At 39.1% G+C, this 17,025-nt stretch overlaps 1 protein-coding gene and 1 non-coding gene across 7 annotated transcripts in view; both read left to right on the forward strand.

The window, feature by feature from the left end:
* LOC126375467 (uncharacterized) overlaps window positions 1–17,025 on the forward strand; it is a 442,481-nt gene that overhangs the window by 26,775 nt on the left and 398,681 nt on the right. The window lies entirely within an intron of this gene.
* Window positions 4,303–4,374, forward strand: Trnal-caa (transfer RNA leucine (anticodon CAA)). The gene has a single exon. It is a non-coding gene; the product is annotated as a tRNA-Leu (tRNA).

Genomic DNA, 17,025 nt, shown 5'->3' on the forward strand with positions numbered 1-17,025 from the left:
GTCCGGGTTTTTACAGAAGCGACTGCCAGCGAAGAGAAAATTAGCCCAATACAGGTTAGGTCACATACCTCCGAACCGCATTATGCATTTCTCGGGAATGTGGGTTTCCTCACGACGTTTTCCTTTACCGTCGAGCACGTGTTAATCATTTATGATCCAAACATGAATTCGAAAACAAATTCGACAATCATTGGTTTAGGTCTGTGCTGCATTCGAACCAGCGACCTCAAAATGAGAGGCAAGCGTTCTAACAACTGGACTACCACGGCTCGTCATCAAAGACTGAATTAAGTACATAAAATATATTACTTATAAGAATTGTATGTTTTCATGTAAGCCTGTTCCTTTGAACCCCAGAACTATCAAATACAATGCCAATATTAGTCGAAGACGTATTATGTTCCAACATTACATAACCCTTCTTAGGAAAAAGACCAAAAAGACCCGCGATAAAATTACCTCCTTCTAGTCAACGTCCGTTCGGCCCTTCATATAAACCCTCCTAAGTTTTCGGGTGTTCAATGTAGTAGCAATAATAATTCGGATGCCCTACGATAGGGTGGAGCCGTTTAGTGAAATTGGTAGGAAGATGTTTCCCGGAAGAAAAGACCGCGATAATATGGTTGGACATATAAACGTTTTTTAGCGCTTTGAGTAGTGGCGTAGTAAAAAGAAAACAGTATGTCAAATTTACCCGCTCAGTGGGTAGGCCCGCTACAAGGTGGACCGACGATCTGGTGAAGGTCGCGGGAAGCCGCTGGATGCAGGCAGCGCAGGACCGATCGTCGTGGAGATCCTTGGGGGAGGCCTATGCCCAGCAGTGGGCGTCGTACGGCTGATGATGATGATGTCAAATTTACGATGAACTGGGAGTACATTTACAGCATTTTTTTTTTGTGAAGTTCTCACGAGTTTGATGCTTAATGAAAGTAAAAGTTGCAGTTGCTTTACGGCCCCCGTTTTGGAGCGCTGGGCTCACGATCCGCAGGTCCCGAGTTCGAATCTCAGTGAGGACATATCACAAAAAATTTGATCCCTAGTTTGATTAGGACGTTGCCTATCGTTGGACGTTGTCGATTGTCCGAAAGTAAAATGATCCGTGCATCGGAGGGCACGCTTAGCAGTCGGTTTCGGCTAGTGTGTAAGTCGTTACATGAGCCATGACAAGAGCCTTTGGTGGTCCAATAGCAATCCTGTCACCAGGTTGATGACGTCGGGCATTGATCTCACAACCTTCGAGAGAGAAGAAGCTTCATCCAGGGATTCAACCCTGGGACCTCCGCATCGTGAGCGCATACTCAACCACTGGAACGAAAAGTAATCTTCTAGTGTAATACATGTTACAATTCCCAATCGGCCACGACAGGAACGTTCGTCGAAAGTAAATTACAAAAGTTTCTGTAAATTGTTGATTTCGTTCCCACTGAAACTAGGCCAGTTGGTTCCGTAGACGTAAAACTCTGAAGATCCATCCGTTTAGTTTACAAAGTCGATCTTTACAATCGAAATATATTGCTTATTTTACGTCTAGTGTAATTCTAGGTTTGATTCCCGGGTGAGGTAACGTCATCGTCTCCCTAGCATCATCCCGTTTTGACAGATCCGGTTTTTTACAGAAGCGACTACCAGTCCAATACAGGTTAGGTTAGGTCACATATAAACTGCCTATATGCGTCCCACTGCTGGGCACAGGCCTCCCCTCAATCAACCGGAGGGGGTATGGAGCATACTCCACCACGCTGCTCCACTGCGGGTTGGTGGAGGTGTTTTTACGGCTAATAGCCGGGACCAACGGCTTAACGTGCCTTCCGAAGCACGGAATGTTAGGTCACATACCTGTGAAAATGCATTTCTCGGCAATGTGGGTTTCATTTATGTTCATTTATGGGTATTTATGTTCTAAACATGATTTCGAAAACAAATTCGACAATTCGGGATTCGAACCTGCAACCTCAAAGTAAGAGGCAAGCATTCCTACCAAATAGGCTACCACGGCTCTTAGCTGTGAGACTAAAATAAAATATAGTTTCGTCCACCAAACTCGATTGTGGCACCCATAATTATCCTACGACATCGTAATTGAATAAACTATAGGATTGATGTACGGTAAAAAGATCGCTAAGGTGACATGTCAATCTCATAAACTTAATTCGATTAAACACTGTCGCATTTATTAATCGTTTGCAACTTGGCCAATGCCCCTGAATTTATATTAATAGTGCTACGTCTAAGGCCCCAGGAACGTTTACTTTTGACGATAGAGCAGTCCAATTTAGGTCTAGTGAGCATCAAATTCAAATTCAAATTCAAAAATATCTTTATTCAGTAGGTAACATACACACACTTTGAATCGTCAATTTTTACATAACGAACGTCTCATCCGCCTAAAACTACTGCAGCTCCTCACAAACTGTATAGCCGGGGAAAAGAAGCTGCAAGAAAAACCTCGGCACAGGGCCCTAGACGTTCTTTAAAAAAAAAACATAAAATATTGGTATACAATTGAGTAATTTATCATCACGGCAAATCCCTTAAAAACTTCGTTTTAGATAGACACTAATACACATTGATGTTATCGTACACGCGTCTCTGTGTATGTGACGTCTGACCATAGATTGAAGACTAAAGTAAGATCGAGGCGGATGCGGTAAACCTAGCTCAGCCACTGGTGGCGAGCGGAGAGTTGCCGTTCTATACGTAGTACGTATTCCTTATTCTATGCTCACGGTGCGATGCAATTTGTACGTTATCGACGGTGACATTTTGAGTATAAAGTAGATGACAACCTTGATATTTTACGTAATTTTTATTACGAATTGTCGAAACTTCTGCAATAGTGGGTTATGACGTCAAAAACTGGCTAAACGCCGAACGTACATACATACATAAACTCACGCCTATTTCCCACCGGGGTAAGCAGAGACTACAGAATTCTATTTGCTTCGATCCTAAACGCCGAACGTTTTATTTCATATTGGTCTAATGAGTACGGACCTTTACCCAGCAGTGGGACTAGTTAGGCTAAATGTGCCGGACCCAACTACATGGCCAGCTGGTTCCGTCCACACGCAACAGATGGCGCCACCATTCAATAATGCAGTCCTGAAACGCGATATCGAAGTTTACACAGCGAGACGCATATATACAGCTTCCAACATGACTCAAGTGGATCGTCGATCCCTAGTCACACTAATAACTTGTGGCTAGTGAGGTACTATGCTCTGTTCGGTACCCAGAATCATCCTTTGGCGGCAGCACACTAGAACTAGTGAGTCTAATACTGGAAATATTAACCAAAATGCGAAGTCCGATCGTACCGTGAAGAAGATATCTTATAACCGTCATGTCGGATGGCACAAAAAACTCAATAACCCGGCTTCACTTCGCTCCTGTCTTCCTTCGTCACTCGGCGACAAATAATCCCTCTGACGACGGTTATGTTACAATAGCTTAGTAATGCCCAATAATTTTGTGAAAAAACAGATGTTCCTATACTTGGTCGTAATAACGGTTATTACAAAGTTGTTGTGTTATATATTAGTGTATAAATCCAACCGTATTCGGTTTGTTTAATTATACTTTCCTAACTTTTATTAGGTAATTGTTAGTTTGGTCGCTTTTCAAACGATTTATACGTATAATAAACTCACGAGGATATGGTAGTGAGTTTATGTTATGTTGTTAAAAATTGAGATCCTTATTTCTTGATGATGCCCAGAATACGAGTAGGTGCGGGGCAGCATGTTACCGTTCTATAGCTCTATACGTAACATTATTCCTTACTCTATGGCGAAAGTATGTGTTGTAAAAATGGCATTAAGCCAGCTTTTCCTCAATATTACCGGAATACCGGATTATTTTAAGAATATTTTCCGTCGTATAAATACCTAATTATTCAAGTGTAATCGATTTAAACCGATTATAACAGGGATGAACAAGAAAGATTATTTTTCTTGTTCATAGAAAGTTTTGACGAAAGGTTTTCACAAGTGATTGAATAAATACATTTTGTGGATTTTTGACCTGACAGAAGACACCGGTAACTGTCAGTACTATACATAGGAGGATGACTGCGGCGTTGAAATAGACTACTCTGGGCGCCATCCCATTCGCGTCAGAGAGAGTACTGCGGGGCGAAAGGCAAGAGGGAAACCAGTGCTCTATTTTCCCCTAAAAAGCAGCATGGAGAATGCTATACCGACAAAAGCGTGGCTTTAAAAGTAATGATGAAATGTAAACTTTATTTGAGACCAGGCCGCGTAATTAGAAATGCTAGTTCAATACGACCCCCGTGACGTAACGGCCTCCGTGGTCCAGTGGTTGAGCGTTGGGCTCAAGATCCGGAGGTCCCGGGTTCGAATCCCGGTGGGGACATATCACAAAAATAACTTTGTGATCCCTAGTTTGGTTAGGACATTACAGGCTGATCACCTGATTGTCCGAAAGTAAGATGATCCGTGCATTGAAAGGCACGTTAAGGCGTTGGTCCCGGTTACTACTTACTGATGTAAGTACGTAGTCGTTACATGAGCCATGTCAGGGGCCTTTGGCGGCTCAATAGTAAACCTGGCACCAGGGTTGATGAGGTTGGTAATCCACCTCACCACCCACACGAGAGAAGAAGAATACGTCTCCGCCGGCCAAGACGAACTGGATTAGGGTTTCCGGGCTTTTCGCTAAAAACGCCCGGGAACTCTACTACAATATGTTCCAGACGGTGATGAACTGGAGTAGGATTTCTAAGTTAATATGCGTTAATATGTGCTAGAAACCCACATTCTATTCGTCAACCTCGCGCTCCAGGATTTGAACTGGTCGTGAGCCCACTCAACCACTGGGTCACGGAGATCGAAACCGGCTGAAAGTGTGACATAATAAACGTTTTGTACCTTCCATTTATTTTCTTTAACTCATTTTCCTCAGGTAGCTACGAACATTGGAAACATACGGTGGCAATTTTTCCTTGTGTAAAATAAAATCGCTTTCTATATAAATCGGCTTCACGTAAGAATAGGGAACGTGATTTGGTTTCCAATCGTCCTAAATAGTGCTACTCTGTGGTCAGTTAGTACACACACCCATACATACATAATTACATAGTCATGAGCAATATAATGTACCCACAAGACTCTGTCGCACTAACATATTTGACATTTAGTGAGACTTACAGTTCAATTTGTCAAAAAAGTAAATGTGACATGGTACCAAAGTCTATACATATTAATGTTCGTGACCGTACATACTTTCTGTTACATACCTCAGCAGTCACTATGATGGAGGAGCATCGTTCGAACGTCGCTACCGGACATGCACCAATGAGTTATTAATTTATCTTAAGTGCAGTTTTCACTAATACAATTGGCTTGACCATTATAGACGGCGATACGGCTCATAACCTACCACGTTAGTCTAATAGAAAGCTCGGTGAGATGTGGATGTGGTGGATGTAACTCTGACTACCCCAATTGGGATATAGTCGTGAGCTTATATTATGCTATGTTTACATACATACTTTCTCCTACACACCCCATTGCGGTGCGTCGAGTTACAATTTTGTAAATCGTCAGAAAAAATAATTAGGCACTTTATTATCGGGGTTTGGAGCAGCGTGATGAAGTAACAGCGTCCGTGGTCTAGTGGTTAGAGCGTTAGGATCACGAACTGTAGGTCCAGGTTCGGTTCCTAACGGGGACATTGTCGAAATCACTTTGTGAGGCTGTCCTTTGTTTGGTAAGGATTTTGCAGGATTGAACTTCCTGATTGTCCGAAAAAGTAAGATGATTCTGTGCTTCGTAGGGCGCGTTAAGCCGTTGGTCCCGGCTATTAGCCGTAAAAACACCTCCATCAACCCGCAGTGGACCAGCGTAGTGGAGTGTGCTTCATACCCCCTCCGGTTGATTGAAGGGGGGCGTATGCTCAGCAGTAGGACGTGTATAGGCTGATTATGGTATGTAATAAAGTATGCTTCATATCCTCTCCTGTTCATTTAGGATTTAGTCTTTATTCCATGATGCATTGTCGCCTCATGTCTCAATAAGCGAGGCCCTAAAACATTTAGAAGCCCAAAGTACCCTCACAAAACGTGTCGGGTCAATCATAAAATATTATAACCTCGAAAATGTCGTATATATATTGAATTATACGTATTAAATGTAGTTAGAAACGACCAACATAAGGATTTCAATTGGAAATATGTCCCAAAGTCGTAAATGTCTATGTATATTGTTATAATATATGTATTATAATAGAATTTGATTATAAGAGTATAACTTACTTCTCATCAAGTAAATCGAATAGGCTCCTTGACAACCTAGTCAAATGAGATACATTTCACGAAACGTCAAATGAAATTTCCTTCGGAGTTTGTATGGAAATACTGTCCTGAGACGATTACAATAAAAGTTGTCGTCAATAAACGCCGCACTCATTGTTATTTAATTCATAAATAAAATTCGAAAATAAGTAAAAAAGTAAAATGAGATCTGTTTTTGTTTATCTTAGAATAGCTTCTGTTTCTAGATAAATAAGCATTTTATAATTTATTTTGACCCGGACAAATATTGGAAGGTCACGAAGTTACGTATGTTTCTGATTAATTAACAAATTAATCGTGTCATACCATCAGGTCAGATTGTAGACAAACGCGAGCCTGTATTATTAAAAAAATATATTTAGAAATAGATTGACCTATATCTATGAAAAATCGAAATTCGAATCGTATTTTTCCTCAACGAAACACGCGTTTAATTCTAAATTTGAATTTGGAACATTCATATCATAAAGAATTAAAAGCCTTTCAATACTTGACGTATAATTACATTCATTCTAGGATTTCGTTACAAACGTGGCAGTAAAAGGTCTTCGGATTATTTGTCTCTGCTCACCTCATTAGAGATCACGGGCGTGATATTTTCTTATCTATAACTATTGGTAAACTCAAGGGAGTCATCTCAAATTACATATGGGCAAACTCGTTGCTTATGAGTTCAAAATATACTAAAATAGTATTCTATGTTATGATAGGCCTTAGGCGGTTCAATAACAACCCCGACACCAGGGTTGCTGAGGTTGGTAATCCACCTCACAACCCACATGATAAAAGTGGCGGCAAATTTTCTCATCACTTGTAATACTATCTACCCCATAGGGATTACGAAGTATGCAAAAAAATTGAAGCCTAACAACTTCACGAACGTTATCCAACCACATTAAAACATCTACGGGTTTGTTTGTTACTAGCTATTCTACTCGGCTTCATACATACATATAAAGAATGTTAGTGACATCGTAACGAATACTGAGGGGGATGATTCAGACCATGATTCTGGGTCAATATCAAGTGGAATTCACCGTCGCTAAATTCTAAAATTATTTTCAGTTCCATACTTTTGCGACGGAGAATTCCACTTGATATCACCTCCCCCTGTCCCTCAAAGTTTTCGTTACAATGTCACTAACACCTTATATACATAAACTTACGCCCTTTTCCCACTGGAGCAAGCAGATACTATGGAATTCTATTTATTTCGAACCTGACACACTTCTCTTGTTCACTTCTTGCTTCTTCGGCTTCACTTGGATAGAATTGAATCCCTGAGAAAAACCGCATGAAAATCCGTGCAGTGGTTCTCGTGTTATACATGGGTATACTTCCTTTCTTATCATGTATTGATAAGGCCCATACCCATGCCCATCATTGGCCCGTGCCCCAGCCCCTGCTGGGGCACGGGCCTTCCCTATGGATGGGTAGGGAGATCGGGCCTTAAACCATCACGCGGGCCCAGTGCGGATTGATGGTTATTAACGACTGCTAATGCAGCCGGGACGAACGGCTTAACGTGCCTTCCGAAGCACGGAGGAGCTCGAGATGAAAACTTTTTTTTTGTGGTCACCCATCCAATGACCGGCCTTTGCGAAAGTTGCTTCACTTCAACAATCACAGACCGAGCGCGTTTACCGCTGCGCCACCGAGCTCCTCATGCCCATGTATTGATATTGATACTAGCGTCGGTTAAGTGAGCGCGTTTCTTTGACGTGTCCTTCTATTTCTTACCTTCAGAAATCATAACTTAAAATATAGAAATAAATTCAAAGTAATTATCATAGATAAGCTTGAAAAAGGTCAATTTACATTTTGAATCTACGTCTTTTCGCTATGTGTTTTGACTGAGTAGATGAATTCTTCCGTCGCAAATTTTCAAATTAAAGAAATAAGTACCATCCGTATGGGGACAAAGGCCTTATTCAAGTTACAGTGATAAAAATATAATGGGTCACCTTATATCAATCCCATACATTTTTATCACTGTCACTGTTGATTTTCATAATCGTTTGCAACTTGTTTCTTCTATAATAATGATTTATAATTGTGTAGTTTTCGTAGGTCAAAGATAAATTATGAACAAAAAAAAACGAAAAACATTTCTTTTCTATTTAACTTATTTATGAATTTTAATAAAGAAAAATGTACTATAATAATAAGTGCGACAGTTTGTCACATTTTTTTCTCTAACCTAACGTGTTTTGACGTTTATTGAAAAGTAACTGATTTGACTAGTTGGAAACTATTGTATTCCAAATAAAAATAAAAATTCTGACAACGCGTACGATGCAGAAGTATTTTGATCTGCTGCTTTAAATACAGAGTAGAACCTAGATTTTGCCTGTGGCTTCACTAGAAGTTGGAAGGCGAAAGTTGGGAACTCAAATATACTGACAACCTAGACGAAGCTAGCCTGATAACGCCCCGGGCTTGTCGTTGAAGGCGTCAAAGGCTGTATGTGACTATCAAGATGGACATTTTATAGGCGATGATGTTAGTAACAGAACAGCATCCGAACATTGGTAAGATTGAGAAGAGGAATGCCTAGGCGTACAATAAGGTGCATAAGTCTAATCCGTTTCTTGCAAAGTAATATTATAGAATATAATAGAATGGAATAGAAACAGTTTATTATAAAAGGGCGCCACACAAAAAAAATAATAACATCATATTTAATTTCCACTAAACAATTACAAAAAAAGCAAGACGGATGTTTGTCGAAATGATCATAAGGTGGTGGTGGACGTCCTGAGATAAAAGGGCTCATTCAGCACAAGTCGCAGCGTGAACTACGACGCTGATATTACGTGGACCCTGTTGGGTGAGCCACGAACTTCTTGTTAAGTATATAAATAATGTGTTAATGGTGTACTTATATAAATTATAATATGATACCAAGTTACTTTAATAGAATTACCTCTAGAGTGTACATAAACAAATATTATCACAAAGGTAACATAAATACTTAAGATTTAAATAAAAAAATGTAGGTATAGGTTACGTGTCGTTTCTGTAATAGACACCTACATAAACATAAGTTTTATAATTATGACAACTAATGGGTCATAACTTCACCACTGTTTACACATAATTCGCTGGGCTCAGAGACTGCACTTTTTCTCTTTGATTGTACATACCAAGATCAAATCCATTATGTTTTAAATAAAAGTCAGGTCAGGAGTACTCCAAACCGGTGAGCATGCAATGCATGAAGATTTGACAGGTCCGATTTTCTACTCCTTGTAACCTACGTTTTGTTATTTTTTTACGACCATTTTCTATTTAAGTTTTTGGTTACATAATAGACATTGAGATATTACGCTCCCTCAATCAACGCTTATCGCTATTGGCCCATTAGGGTCGATTAATTCTTTCAAATGTAATCCTCTTAGACGACGCCCTGGCTGTGGTTCGCGCCCAACTGGGTAACCTTCATCGTCATTAATTTAAGAGCCACGCTCTTGTCGGTGTAGCATTCTCCATGCTACTTTTTAGGGAAATATAGATATGTATAGTACTGACAGTTACTGTTGCCTTCTGTCAGGTCAAACATCCACAAAATCCACAATATTTATTCAATCACTTGTGAAAACCTTTCGTCAGAACTTTCTATGAACAAGAAAAATAAACTTTCTTGTTCATCCCTGTTATAATCGGTTTAAATCGATTACACGTGAGTAATTATTTATACGACGGAAAATATTCTTAAAATAATCCGGTATTCCAGTAATATTGAGGAAAAGCTGGCTTAATGCTAGCCTCTGAATAGTACTGACAGTTACACGTGTGGGTAACTTTAGGCCTGTTACTTTTTTTACAAATTAAAAAATATCTTTATTCAGTAGGTAACGTAAGTTACACTTTGAATCGACCGAGTAAGATAAATCAGCGCTCCCCATATATCCAGCCAAGTAGTTAATGCTATCTGAGGCAAACCTACGATAAAGCATCTCCAAATAAAGATACATTATGAATAAGAAAAATGATTAGACTTTTTGTGCGCTTAAGAGTTTTTTTGAAAACACTTAGAGGAAGTAATCCAAAATGTATTTACTTGTCCTGGATTTAAGACTTGTTCCTTGTTGTTTATACACTTTAAGTAATTGAAGTACATTTCTTAAGAGAGTTTGTTGTTCAGCTTAAAGGAAACACAGCATTAAAAAAGTATAACATGTCACACTCTTCTTCTTCTTCTAATCCTTTCATCCCCTGTGGGGATGTAGCTCGAATAACTACTTACTACTTGAAACAATTGTTAATCAAATAAAATTCCCTTTGTTGCACAGAACTTCATTTCAACAATCAGAAGTAACACATGGATACACCATAACTTGCGCGGCCTTATTGCTCTAGAGCGTTTTTTCCAGGCAACCACTACCAGAAAACATTTACTAGACTTAGATCCGGGACGGTGCAACAATTGTTCGTTATCTTTGGATCTCAATAATAATTAATTATAATAATTTATGATTATCTCATTTCTTGTAAGTTTTTGCATGCCATACACTTGGTGGATCATGAGATCCTTATACATAAAATTGTGACCATCTTGTAACAACCATGTATCCAAGCAAATAAAAAATTATTCTATTCTATTCTATTCTATTCTATTCTATTCTATTCTATTCTATTCTATTCTATTCTATTCTATTCTATTCTATTCTATTCTATTCTATTCTATTCTATTCTATTCTATTCTATTCTATTCTATTCTATTCTATTCTATTCTATTCTATTCTATTCTATTCTATTCTATTCTATTCTATTCTATTCTATTCTATTCTATTCTATTCTATTCTATTCTATTCTATTCTATTCTATTCTATTCAAGTGAGAGTGAAAATGAGGGATTTTATTGCTTTCTTTTTCTTTTTTTTCCAAGTTGCTGGATATATGGCGCTGAACTTGGCAGGTTACTGCATGGAATGAAATGTTAATTATTTTTGTTTTTCTTCGATGAGATTTTGAAAACATAAAACGAAACGTATATGGCACAATTATTCTGTTCTAAAAATAAACAAATAACAAGGAAATCAATCTTTTATGTCTTCATAACATATCTTAGCAATGTCCCAGTTAGTTAGTTGGTTAAGCGCCATCTAACGAGTCGTTGAGAACTATTTTTACTTTTTAATTCTATAAAAGAAAATCTCCAATTGTCTTTTGACTGTAAAAAGTTGAAAAGTATAAGATATATGTGAATAAAATTGTTCTCCATTTAAATCACTAAGCTTCATTCTAAATTCAAATTCTTCAATGAAATTCTTAAATTTTTCAAACTGAAAAATAAAGAAAACTAAATAACATGCAAAATGTGTAGCGTACTGGCCACACGCCAGCAGTTTCGAGAGCCAAAGCGTAAAAAAGATATAAAATATTCCGACGCTTCCTTCACATTCGACTGGTTACCTTATGCTTACTTTCTCGTAGTACGTCTTTGCTTAAAGAACATAGTATTTAGTGATGTTTAACTCGAATATTCTATTGATTCGAGTTGAATATGATTAAGATGTATCGAGTCGTAAGTCATAACATGATTCTAGTTTACCTCGATTGCAACCTTGTTATTTAATTCATACATAAACTCACGCCCATTTCCCAGCGGGGTAAGCAGAGGCTATGGAATTCCATTTGTTTCGATCTTGACATACTTGGATTTCATACGGAAGGATAATATTAAGATTATAGAGGATATCATTATCATTACTAATGCTGTTGAATTTTAAACCAACCTAAGAAGTTTGAAGATATTTTTTTGTGGGAAGATATTCTACAGCTTATTCCAAAAACCTTTAAATTTCGTTATGCATACATAGTGGTGAATCTTGCTAATATTAATTTTTGGTCACATAAAACACATAAGGTGCGTGTGTTAGCTTTCTATGTCAACATTACCCTACAAATATCGATGTGCTCGTAACGTTATAAGCGATCCTACTCGAGTTAACTCGATTATTACATTTGGTACATCCCTAAATGTACTCAGGACTTTTATGATATAGTCGGGCATAAGTGTTTTGATATTTGAGTTGTTTTGCTTTTACACTCCCCAAGGTGGTGTTTCTTGTTATGTTCTATCGCGGAAGGATGAGGGCAAAGAAGGGTTCTATATTTAGCTTTTCGCAAACAATTGTATATTTATCATATTTAAGAGCAGGGGGGGTTAAATAGGCCACATTAAAGCAATTCATGTAAAAAAGCAATATTGCTATTTGACATTTGCGACAAGTAAGTGCGCAATGCACACAGATGTCAAATAGCAATATTGCTTTTATGGATGCTTTGATGTGTCCCTTTTAACGTCTCACTAACACAGTTCTCTCGACCATTAAAGATGGCGATGTGGCTCACCATCTATCACGTTGGACTAACAGAAAACTCGGTGAGGTGTGGGTACTTTGTTCATCTCGTGATGGATGTACCTCTAACTACCCCAATTGGGATAGAGTTGTGAGATTATGTTATGTTATACAGCTGACCTTTAAAGTTTTTCTTTCGGGCAAAGCCCAGCAGATAAGTCCATATAAAAAAGCCAGTACGCGTACATTCATTGTTAATTGCAAAAGGGACCTTTGAAGTTCGTAATTACCTGAGATTTACGAGTTATTTAGGATTATTAAATAATCAGTATGAAAATTGCCTTTGTTGTTGGTAGGCAGTTATAGCTCTTTTGACTATTATTCAATTAATTAAACCAGGTTGGCTCGAAAACGCTTTAAGCGATTACGCCGTATCTAAGTACCTAGGTAAGCCTCTCTTACTTCTGCAATTGTTTATTTTTGGTGCCCTAATTCGGCTTCGGTGGTACAGTCAGGTAGTAGGTTCAAATCTTGAGAGAATATAGACACAAAAATCTATTTGTGATCCCTGGTTCAATAATTCGTGCATGGAAGGACACGTTAAGACATTGGTCTCGGTTATGACTTTCTGACGTAAGTACGTAGTCGTTACATGAGCCATGTCAGGGGCCTTTGGCGGCTCAATGATAACCCTGACACCAGGGTTGATGACAATGGATATCCATCTCACAACCTACACGATTTAAAACGCCTTACGTCACTTTATACCCATTTTCCTTCTAAGTCGTCGCGTCGTAGCTCGTAGCTTTACTACGAGACGTAGCACGGTCGTAGTCCTTGCCTACGAAGCGATAACAATTCATTTTCATTTACTTTCTATTTACAGAATGTTGTTTTAAAGACGTTGTTTTTTATTACATGTATAAATAAAGTCACGACCGTAATAGGGTGGGCAGAGCTACAAGTCATATTTTTTGTTTTATAAAATGCTTCACTACCGAGGAGCAATCTTATCGGAGGTAAACATAATTACTTTATTATTTTTGTCGGTATTGTGAATAGTATTTTGGCGTCTCCAGAATCGGCAGATGCTAAAGTTCTATTTACAGTGCATTTTGGCATTAAGAGCCGAAAAGTGTAAAACTAGCTCAAGATTTTTCTACTTAATTTTATTGGTGCCTCATTATGAGGGTGTCATGCCTTTAGGTAAAACCCTCCTTAAAAAATAAAGAAAAAAAACTTTATTATTTAATCCGTGATAATCCTGTTGGAGAAAGTGTCAAATTACATCTTAGTGTCACAGGTTCGAATACTGGCGTGGGGTCTAAACCACTGAATTCGACTTTATGAGTTTGATAATTGTGAATATCACGTGGTTTCCGGGAATTGTGTCCGGTATTACGTGGGACTTAAACTTAGCCGGCGAGGAGTGAGTGTTATAAAACTGTAACTTAACCTGACCTAACCTGTATTGGGCTGGTTTTCCCTTAAGGTTGGAAGATCAGACAGGCAGTCGCTTCTGTAAAAAATCGGAAAACTATAATTTAACTTGACCTAACCTGTATTGGGCTAGTTTTACCTTAAGGTTGGAAGGTCAGACAGGCAGTCGCTTCTGTAAAAAATCGGACCAGGCAAATCTTTAGGTTAGGTAAGCGGACCTTATGACGACGGAATAACGCGGAGATGACTATACACTTATTATCATCTTCCTAGCATTATCCCTATTTTACACAGGGTCAGCTTACCTAACCTGAAGATTTGACAGGTCCGGTTTTTTACAGAAGCGACTGCCTATCTGACCTTCTAACCCGCGAAGGGAAAACCAACCCAATACAGAATAAGTCACATACCTCCGAATGCATTTCTCGGGAATGTGGGTTTCCTTACGATATTTTCCGTCACCGCTGAGCACGTGATAATCATTTATGTTCCAAACATTAATTCGAAAACAAATTTGACAATTATTGGTTTAGGTCTGTGCTGGATTCGAATCACTATACACTTTTAGCTTTTGGGCTAGAACACTTATTATATTAACTTATTTCTACTGTGAACATTTGTTAATACATGTTTGAAACGACGAGAATAGACAGACACAACTGAGACTCGTAATTCGAAAACCGAAAGCGAACTAAACTTAATTTTATTTTAGTTTGCCAGTTCTAGTTCAAAGAGTAAGTGGGCGGAACTATTTCCAGAGTTGTCAAACTAAAACTAATTACGTTTGTCCACGGGTTACATTCCGGAACAATTGATAAATATTGCTGGTGTTTATTCAAATAGAATAGTGAGGAGCTCGGTGGCGCAGCGGTTAATGCGCTTGGTTTGCGATTGTTGAAGTTAAGCAACTTTCGCAAAGGCCGGTCATAGGATGGGTGACAACAAAAAAAAGTTTTTATCTCGAGTTCCTCCGTGCTTCGGAAGGCACGTTAAGCCGTTGGTCCCGGCTGCATTAGCAGTCGTTTATAACTATCAATCCGCACTGGGCCCGCGTGATGGTTTAAGGCCAGATCTCCCTATCCATCCATAGGGAAGGCCCGTGCCCCAGCAGTGGGGACGTTAATGGGCTGATGATGATGATTCAAATAGATAATAGCGTGCACACATTACGCAAACATGACGATGCCATTTCCCATAGGGGTAGGCAGAGACCACGGGATTCTATTTGCTACCATTTTGTCACACCAACTATAACGTAGAGTCGGTCGGACATGAGAAGCGTTTAAGAGTCGCGAGGTAAGCGTCTTACTAGCTTCGGCCACAAATTCACTTACCATCCAGCGTGGGTACGGCTGAACGCAAAACTGTCTTTTATCAACAAAACCTCTTTCGGCAGTTTCTTCTTCTTTTTTTTTATTTAAACTGTAAACTGTACTGAACTGTACTGTTTAAAATAGCTGGCGAGGAGTGACATAGCTGGTGATATATCATTATCACCAGCCCAGTAACGTCCCCACTGCTGGGGCACGTGCCTTCCCTATGGATGGATAGGTAGATCGGGCCTTAAACCACCACGCAGGCCCAGTGCAGAATGGTGGTGATATATAAGTTTAAGTTAAGAGTTAAAAGTAAGTTTCCAATGCAATTTTCACTAACAATTCGGCACATTATAGACGGCGATACGGCTCACCACCTATCACGTCGGTCTAACATAAAGCGCAGTGAGGTGTGGATACTTAGTTCGTTAATCTCAAAAACCACTAATTGAATTCGTATGTCGTTGCATTATGGTGAAAACCACGTAATCGCCTTATTTAAATATTACATTCTGAGGTGATTTTCTTCAACAACATCTCGATTTCCTTCAATAAATTACAATACGGCTTCCGTGGTCCAGTGGTTGAGCGTTGGGCTCACGATCCGGAGGTCCTGGGTTCGAATCCCGGTGGGGACATATCACAAAAATCGCTTTGTGATACCTAATTTGGTTAGGACATTACAGGCTCATCTGGTTGTCCGAAAGTAAGAAGATCCGTGCTTCGGAAGGCACGTTAAGCCGTTGGTACCGGTTACTACTCACTGAAGTATGTACGTAGTCGTTACATGAGTTATGTCAGGGGCCTTTGGCGGCTCAATAGTAACCCGGACACCAGGGTTGATGAGGTTGGTACTCCACCTCACAACCCACGCGATAGAAGAAAATGTGAAAATTGTGAGCAAATTAGGTAACCTGCATTGAAGCTAGCTTGCCTATTGCGAGGTTTTTTAACAATAATCATATAAGAATGTGATTATTCAAATAGGCGCTTATGCGGTTCTCACTATAGGGCCTTTTTTCTTTTTTTGAAGTGACTTATTGTAGATTTGTCGCTATAGGGTGACGATCTGGTTTTTGATGTTATAATTATTATACGATTTACATTTCTGCCAGGCAAAACCGCGTCGTATCGCTTGTGACGTTAAATTAATTTTCCATTTTCTTGCCAACAAAGGTAGGATACAAATGCCAGCTGAGTATTAAATTGTGTATTCGTGACAAGTTGACGGTTCAAGTGGCTTTAAAATGGCTAGTCGCTTCTCGCTGGCAGTTAGACAATGGCTTAAGCCCCGTAAACAGCGGCTTAAGACTGTCTTCTAGTGTTGCCAATGTCCCGATTTTTGTCCCGACTGAAAACAAAAAACTGCGGGACTGAATATTAACAAACATAACATAACCTCACGATTTTTTTTTAAGTTTACGCGGTTATTATCATAATTAAAACACATAATAACGGGTTCTTACCCATTTAAACGCGGTAAGAACCCGTTATTATGAGTTTTAATTATAACCTCACGAGTATATCCCAATCTTGGTACTCAGAGGTACTTTCATCGCAAGATGAACTGAGTACACACTCCTCACCGAGCTTTTATTCAGACCAAACGTGATAGGTGATGATGGCTCATCTCACATCTTGCCCCGCG

This window comes from Pectinophora gossypiella, chromosome 19 (genome assembly GCF_024362695.1).
Source record: "Pectinophora gossypiella chromosome 19, ilPecGoss1.1, whole genome shotgun sequence".
In the NCBI taxonomy this organism is placed as follows: domain Eukaryota; kingdom Metazoa; phylum Arthropoda; class Insecta; order Lepidoptera; family Gelechiidae; genus Pectinophora; species Pectinophora gossypiella.